The sequence below is a fragment of the Cyanistes caeruleus genome, chromosome 3 (genome assembly GCF_971803275.1).
Source record: "Cyanistes caeruleus chromosome 3, bCyaCae1.hap1.1, whole genome shotgun sequence".
Classification (NCBI taxonomy): Eukaryota; Metazoa; Chordata; class Aves; order Passeriformes; family Paridae; genus Cyanistes; species Cyanistes caeruleus.
In genome coordinates, this window is record NC_141703.1 from 12378297 (window position 1) to 12386665 (window position 8369).

The 8369-nt window shown below is 35.9% G+C and overlaps 1 long non-coding RNA gene across 1 annotated transcript; it reads left to right on the top strand.

Moving 5' to 3' along the window:
* The first annotated feature begins 707 nt into the window (after nucleotides 1-707).
* On the top strand, nucleotides 708-6624 carry LOC147653957 (uncharacterized). The gene is made up of 3 exons (XR_015285376.1): nucleotides 708-872; nucleotides 3627-3791; nucleotides 4403-6624. It is a non-coding gene; the product is annotated as an uncharacterized LOC147653957 (long non-coding RNA).
* Nucleotides 6625-8369: the final 1745 nt, after the last annotated feature.

Here is an 8369-nt window from a genome sequence, read left to right on the forward strand (position 1 = left end):
TTGTGCCAGCTGTGGGATCCTCCCAGCTGATTTTATCAAGTTGAGGTCCCCCATGAGAACAAGGACAGTTGAATTGGAGGTGTCCCTTGGTTCCTCAAAGTCTGAACTAACTAGAACTTTTTTATTTTAAAATTGATTATTTGTTCACAGTGATCAACACTTCTGAATAGGTACTTTTTTCTTTATGAGCATAGAATAACATACAATTTAATTTAATGGAGAAATTTCTAGGAAAAAAGGTAGCAGTTTATATATGAACTGTATAGCTATATAGTTTATATAGCATTTTTCATTAAACAAGTCCACTTGTTTAATAAAGCTGATCAATGTACATTTGCAAATTTGTTACATCTGATAATAATAGCTAGTAAGGGCACAATTTAAAATAGGTGGTATTCCAGAACTAAGTGTTTTGTAAGTTTGCAAATTTTATGAAGGCAAAATTACAAACTACTATAAATTATTACTTTTCCAATAGGGACTTATACATGTTCATGAGGAAGAAAATAGAAGTGTCTTTTATGTTAGGTAATCTACAGCTTAGAAAAAGATGACTTGCTTAGAAAAGGAGTAAACCAAAAAGAAAAGCAGCTGTATCTGACCTTCCCCTTCTTCACACCTGGTGGGTTTCCAGACGACACCTTCCATCCTTTGCTCCAGATCCAGAACTCAGAGGTTGTTTTGAGAGGGTTCATTAAGAGTGAGGAGGAGCTCTGCAGGAGCGTTTTCAGAAGGATGATGCTGAGGAATATTTGCTTGTGTGACTTGTCAGAACACTTACCTGCTGGCTCCAAATGTCATCTAGGCAGGAAATAGCAAAGATGATAATGAGCAGAAAGCTGGAGATTCAGGAAACCTTCAGTTAACAACAGGTGACACCCTGTTTAGTTTCTAAATATTATTATCTGGTAAGCATGGAATTTGTGGCTGATGCCCACTGAAATCCTTCTTCAAAGAATTTTTCTTTATTATTTTTATCTTCATTGAGAGCTTTTTCTACCATTTTATGAAGTAATTTCTGCTTTGAAATAATGTTAAAGGCTTATACTTCACTAGCTGGCTTTTTTTACACATTTGCATTTGCAAAGTTTGTTCTGGGAAAAGAACAAGGGACAGAAGTATCAGCCCTAAGGATAATCTGCTGCAATAGCTCCAATGTTATGGAAAAATCAAATCAGCATTTCAGATGGCAGCCACTGACCCATGACAGTGAATGCTTGATCATAACCTCACACACAAAGGAATCCTCGTACTTGGGAACACAAAATTATTGAATACTCATCTATTTCAATGAGGGTGTTGCTGATGCTTCTTCATTCTGTATTTCTGAAAGATCTGAATAGTCTTAATCTCCTAAACTGCCTTCTAATAAAGCTTGTAGGTTACCAAGTGGGTTGGAGGGATCATTATTCCTTACTCATGTAAGAACTCTAACAGATGTCATTCCCTTCATACTTCAGTAACCCTTTGACAAGATCATCAAAACAATAATGTTTAATAAAATATAATTTACTAAAGAACTTTGAAAAGATTTAGTAGAACTTAATTTTTGGTAATTATTTTATAATGAGGCAAACAGTATACAATCTGTGCTTTACCATTTCAAAATATCAGTTGTGTATTTTAGAATATGTGTTTGTTTAAATGAACTAAAGCTCAGTTATAACAGTTATAATAGTTATAACAGTTTTAGCTGTTAATTTAAAATAAGACTCGTGGTTAATTTGTATTGTTTATATCTGATGTCCCGTGGAGAACAGTTGTAGATCTTTTGTCTACAAGGTTCAGAAAAGAAATATTTAAGACTTTATTTTGCCTTTGATGAAAAAAAACACTGCAATTTGAAAGCAAATTGTTCTCGTTATTTAAGTCCAATATGCATTTATACTTTATTATATAATCCATTTCTTTCAATCAGCTTGCTTATTTAATCCATCTGCTCTCTTTCTGAGGAACTATGCTAGTTGAATAATTATAGGGAAAGTGAGCTCAGAAAAAGAATCTCGGAGAAAATGTTACATTTAGAAGTGATGAACATAATGCTCTTTCATCAGAATGTATATCAGTTTTCTAATGGGGAATGGAAATGCCTCTATGAGTTAAAAAAGTAAAGAGAGATTTAATTTTTAGTCTGTTCTTACCATTTCTCTAGAAATTAGATTGTAAGGGAAATACTGTTTCAACAGAAGTACCTTAAAAGATTTTAGGATAATTTGCAAAAAAGATAAATTAATTTTGTTTCTTTTTTTTTTTTTCTAATTTTGAAACAAATGTAACCCTACTTATATAAGAACAAGTTTTGATCCACATGAGGTGTCTGAGTTTTACTGGGCCTACATCTTTAGAAAGAGCAGCTCTAGATCCCGTTCTTTTTGAATTTTTAAAGGCTCTGTCCAGTTAAGTGTGCCAGTTGTGTGGGAGCTGGAATCTTCAAATAAATGAACAAGCAGAGTGTGTCTATATTTTTCCAAAAAGATAGAACTTTAGATTTTGAGGAGAAAGGAAAGTTGGAGAGATCTGAGCAGGGAAGAAAAATAGTGGTTTATGCTTTCATTGTTATATTAGGAGTTTGGTGAACCACAGAAGACAGAAACTAGTTAGAAAGAGGAAAGACTGTTATGGTGTAGAAGGTGTCTTCAGTATGGATCTAAAGAGGAGCAGAAAGCAGGACAGAGAAACAAAAGAAACATCTTCAGAGACATGGGTAGGGGAAACCTGTGTGTAGCAGAGTAGTAAAGTTGTGTTAGGGACAACACAACACAACACAGCCTCTGCCCAGGCTGTGACCTGGGGCTCTCCAACAGTGCCCACAAATAGTTCTGAACAAGTAACACTTGGAACCATCTTGTGTTTTCCACACATATCAAGAAAATAAGTGCTGTTTCAAATACTGATGAATTCTCCCATGCAGCTGTTTCCAGCAGCAGAACAGAACAGTTAAAAAACGAAACCTACAGTATCCAAAAAAACTATTTGTAATACAGAAAGCCAGAATTTGAATGGAATTTAACTCTCTGTAAGATGATTGTTTGACCCAAATAGTAAAAAATAAACAAATAAACAGATTAAAAATCAGAGTAATTTATTTCCACGGAAAATATCAGGAAGGTGAAAATATATGTATAACATTACTATGTGTAATATATGTGATTATTTATTTAATAAACATATAACATATGTGATTATTTATATTATTAATTATGTGATAATAAACACAATCCTTACATCATCACATCTCACCACGTTAAGATATTCCATTCTTTCTTATACCAAAGACAAATGATGTTATAGAAAAACACCTTGGATCTATCACAGAAAACAAATATTCTTCTCTCTGGGAATCCTTATGCAAGCTGATAACTTTATTCTGTTTGCAGTCAACAATTAGTAAGAATATTATGACCAGAACTTGAAGAGCACTGAAAGCCACAAGTGAGCTAATTAGTGAAATGATGGTGAATTACAATATCTTTTTAATGAAGGTGTCTTTTCCATATATCACATATCACTTATTTTAGTGGAAATTGAGGAAACCAGAGCAATCAGGACGAAGCTTTGGCTCTAAACTATTCCTTGTGATAAATGTCAGCTCTAGTAATCACCCACTGTTTCTCTTCTCTCTGCAGCTACTGGATACTCTTCCTCCCCACCCCTCTTTTTTGTTTTCCCTTGGTTCAAAACCTTGCTGTAGCACAGCAGTCTGGCTGAAGGTGGGGTGATAGCGAAGAGGCAACCTGCCCAGTCACTTCCACCCTGTCTCTGCGATCATAAGCAGAGCCCTTTCACATCCAGTAAGTGTCATTGCCTGCCTGTGCTGCCAGCAGTGACATCCGTGTGCTTAAACCTGCCTTGCCTTTGTCAATGCCACCACAGTTTCTTTCTCAGGACTATCCTTGTCAGGTTCCTTTCTCAGCTGATGACAACGTCCTCAGCATTTTCTGCTTCTGTTGTCATGTTTCTTCATTCACTGTTTGAGAACAAATTTATGTTTAATTAATGTGGCAGCAGTGTGTACACCTCACACTTGAGGATCATAAGTCTTTTTTTGGTACATCTGTTCTTAATGTACCTCAGGATCTTGGTGGGGAAGAAATATAAGACTAGCTGTTGTTACAGTTATTATAATTATTAAGAGATCATTTTGCAGTTCCTTGTTTTAAGAAAACCCACCAGACAAAATGCAACAGAGAATAAAATAATGCACAGAAAAAAATTTCCGATATATTTTAAATTAACCATTTTAGATTTTTTCATAAGTTCAAGTATGCTGCATATCTTGAGGGGATAAAAAAATACATATGCAGCTTAATTGCTGCATAGTGTACCAAGATTTATTTTGCCACTGTTTGTACTAAGGAAATCACAGGAACTCCATTTAATGTATCTATTTTTCCATTCACAGATCTGTTTTTGCAACGTTATGAGCTGAAATGCAGGAAAAAGAGAAAACAACACATTGTACATCCAGAACCCTGGATGAAGGGAAAGCTGCTTTCTTGTGAAGGCCAAAATATGCCCTGAGTTTGTGTTGTTGCACTCCTGTCCTACAAAGGTCAGTGTGTTGTGTCCTCCTTTTCCATAGTGCTCTTCCCTTTCTTCCCCACCTTTCCCCACCGCACCATGCATGCTTTTGAAAGGTTCGAGTAAGTAAGGTGTGACAAGATTTTTACATAATAATGATGGCCAGAAATCTCTTGAGGTGAATTCCTTAGCAGAAAATCCAGTTAATTCACAGGAGATTTGACCCACCTGACATCAGGATTTATTTTTGATTTGGGAGCAGAATGAAGCAGAAAAATAAAATCTCAGAAACAGGTTGCTTTGTTTTATTTATCTTTCTACTTAGAACTACTTTCTGAACATTTTTATGTCAATATAAGGAAAAAATATTTCTAGTTCAGGTTGTATTTAAAATGTCTATTATTGTTGTCATTCTAGACTTTTTCATAGCATAATTAAAAATATTTCAGTGATTAAAATAAATAATGTGTTATTAAAAAGGGCTGAAAATCATCTTTAGCTGAAAAGCTCTGTGCTGAAATCTGAAAGTACAAATTATCAAATTTTTAAAAGATGTGCTAATTCCCAGTAGCCAACAGAGTAACATTGTTGAGATACTCTTGCAGTACATTGTTGAGTTAATAATTTTAGTTCTGTAAAGATAAAGGAAACACTTATGATTTGGTTAGGTCTACGTTATGTATTTTAAAAAAAGACTAGCTCATTTTCCAGTTTCCATTGTAAATGCAGGATAGATCCTTAGCTTAATGGGCTACTCAGATTTGACCAAGCACATAAAGGATAGCTGAAAAATTATGAGAGGAATTTACTTCATCTCAAGAAGCAGCCAGATAACTGAACTTTGTCTAAATACAATATTTTTGTGCTCTTATTCTGATCAGTGTAGATATGTAGTACTGGCTTCACTTGAAAAAGGAGATGTATCCCACTTGAATTAGCTCCATATGGGCCCATGAAAAATGGGCAGATGCCAATGGCCAATTTTAGCAGGATTTTTAGATTATTTTTAATAGGATTTTCAAATGATCTGGCATTTTTCATAAAGGGCAGGAGGAGTTAAGAAAAATCCTGTTGTTAAATATTGTTTAACATATTATTCAACTTATCACAAGATCAAGCCCAACATGCACTAACAAAACTGCTCTGCTGTCCAAAACCACCTATCCTATGAAAAGCATAAAAGTCCTGTTGGAAAATATTGTTTCCTAGGCAATAGAGTCCAGGAAGTTTAAAACCTGACTTTTTAAAAAGTATTGCTTCCTCCAAAACTCCTTTGGAAATCCAGTCTACATCACCCTTTTATAGCAGTGATGAAGCAAGCTGAATCCATACATGTCTGAAATGCTTTATTTAAACACTTGGATGACATGCCATTCCCAAGAATTTGGATTTCAGCTGTTCTCTTGAGACCACACTGTGCAATGGTTGTTGCCTCTGGATCCTTGCTGCATAGCTCCAAGAGAAAAACCAAGCCTCAAGAAAGAGTCATTAGCAGAAGCTGTACCCAGAGATATCTCTATATTTTGCTAGCTCATCACATTGAGTGTTTTGTTCTTTTTAAGAAATTTCCTCTTCTCCTTTGTCACATTTACCTATGTAATGATCAGTCTAGTATGAATTTATAACTTGTAGTATAAAATTGTATCAAAATATCTAATTAACTCATCTTTTCTGTGTGTCTTTAGAATGCAATTAGATGCATTATCAGTGCACCTATCAGAGAAGAATCCCCACTCTATTTTACATCCCTGGATTTTGTATCTGTGTACTATTTACAGATTCTTCCTTGCTCTTGGGCTGTCTCTCTCCCACAAAATTCTTTGTTGAACTAAACATTTATTTGTGTTAGCAAGATGACAGAGTAGAATATCTTCAATCTCTCAGTTTTAATTCCTTTATTATATATTTCCTAACAGTGTGATTTTTGTTATTGAAAAAAAGGTTGTAAACAGGGAAAGAAGTTTAATATTTTATAATTTTTTAGTAGTACATCAGGTTTTATGAAAGCCTGATAGTGATTGATACAAAATATGTTTAGGGCAATTGCAATTGTAATTCAACTTGTTTATGGTCTCAAAGTATGAAATATACTATTGCAGATTAGTTTTCCTTGCTTTCTTCCTGTTTTTTTTCCATTAGAGGGTGATGCATGTGGACTTACATCATGAAAGAGAGAGAACAACCAATACCTGAACATGACATAGCATTACAAAGCCCTTCAAATATATCACAAAATATTTGTAGCCAGGATGGATTCCCACCTCCTCTCCCTGAGAGCTGGACTTTCACTCAAGGCTGCCAGACAGACCATACCCACTCCTGTCTGGGGGTAAAAGCTAACAACTTGTCATTACCTGGGTGGATGACCAGCTGAGAATACTGAATACCACTGATGCTTAAGGCACAGTCAGTGTATAACAATGCCTGTGCCTGACCTGGATTAAGTGTTGTGCCTTACAAAACTGTGCCTTCCTTATGCCAGCATTAGGAAGAACAACACAGCATTTAATGATGAACAGGAAATGAGTAAGAGAAAAAAAGAAAAAAAAAAAAAAATCCTATTTTTCTAGAAGTTAATGGAGTTAAATGTGATCTAGAAATGTCTGTTTAAACTGAAAAGCATGATATGAAAAAAATAACTAAAAATATACTTATTTGGAATCATAACTCTAATTGTTTTCCTTAGTACTCAGTTGGATATAGAATTATTCCATTTTAAATTCAAGTAGTTGATGCTTGAATCTAAAGAAGAGCTAATTTCATATGCTAAACTTCCTGTATTGAAGAGAAAGTTAGAGGAAAATAGAAATTATTTGAGTTGTAAAGTCTTCTGCGTATATTTTCTCTATTCTTGTCTCAAACCATTTGTCACTAATAGAGATAAGAGAAGTAAGAAAGAGTAATTTTTATTTCTTATCAGAAATCCTTCATTGTTTTTGGCACTGCAGAAGTTCAAACAAAACAATAGTCTCACCTTCTTTGCTGAAATGAGATATGAAATAAGGAAAAATACTGAGATGGAGAAGCTTTTTAACAAAGGCTCCTGAACTTGCGTCTCCCACATAATTTAAATGAAGTAAGCATCAATAACAGTGTTTCTGACCTCCTTCATGGGATATGACTCATGATTCATCAAGACCCAAATTCACCCTTGTGAAGCTGCTAAAGCTATTTATTAGATTTGGAATCGGTCTACCTCAGTACAATGGGTGGAGAAAGACATCCTCTCCCAGCCGCAGCTGTGCTGACTGACGCCGAGACAAGTGATGCCACCTCACCCCCATCTGATCTTCCCCACCTCCCTGGTGGAAGCAACCACCCCTTCCCTTCCCATCTGCCAGATGAGCCATTCCAGTCAACAGCCCCTTCTCCATTTCCACCAAAATTAGCTGGGGAGGGTGTTTGAACACTTCTAATAGTGGATTCTCTTTAAGCACCTTCATCTGAGTTGAAGCAGGGTAGGCAATGCAGAAGGGGCACTTAATAAATTGAAGACCACATCCCACTCAGAGGAGGATGTCAGACCTGAGGAGTGCCAGACAGTTCAGCCCCCACGCTGCAGATTCAGGGAGATATCCCTGCTGCAGGGCTGTGACTGCAGTAGGATTCCTTTCCAGGAAAGTTGCAGTATGTGGGAAGAGGCAGAAATAAAAGGTTGTGCCGTGTTCTTGGTTTAGGAAGATCCCCACCCTAGCACAGACTCCTCCTCACCCCATTGCTGTGTAAGTGCAAAGGATTCTGGACAGAGAGGCAAACTACCTTTGTGGGATGGTGTAAGTGTTGTTTTCTCTGATTCACATTGTTCTTGAATCTGCTGCCACCCCTGACCAAAAGCAGTGGTTTTTTCC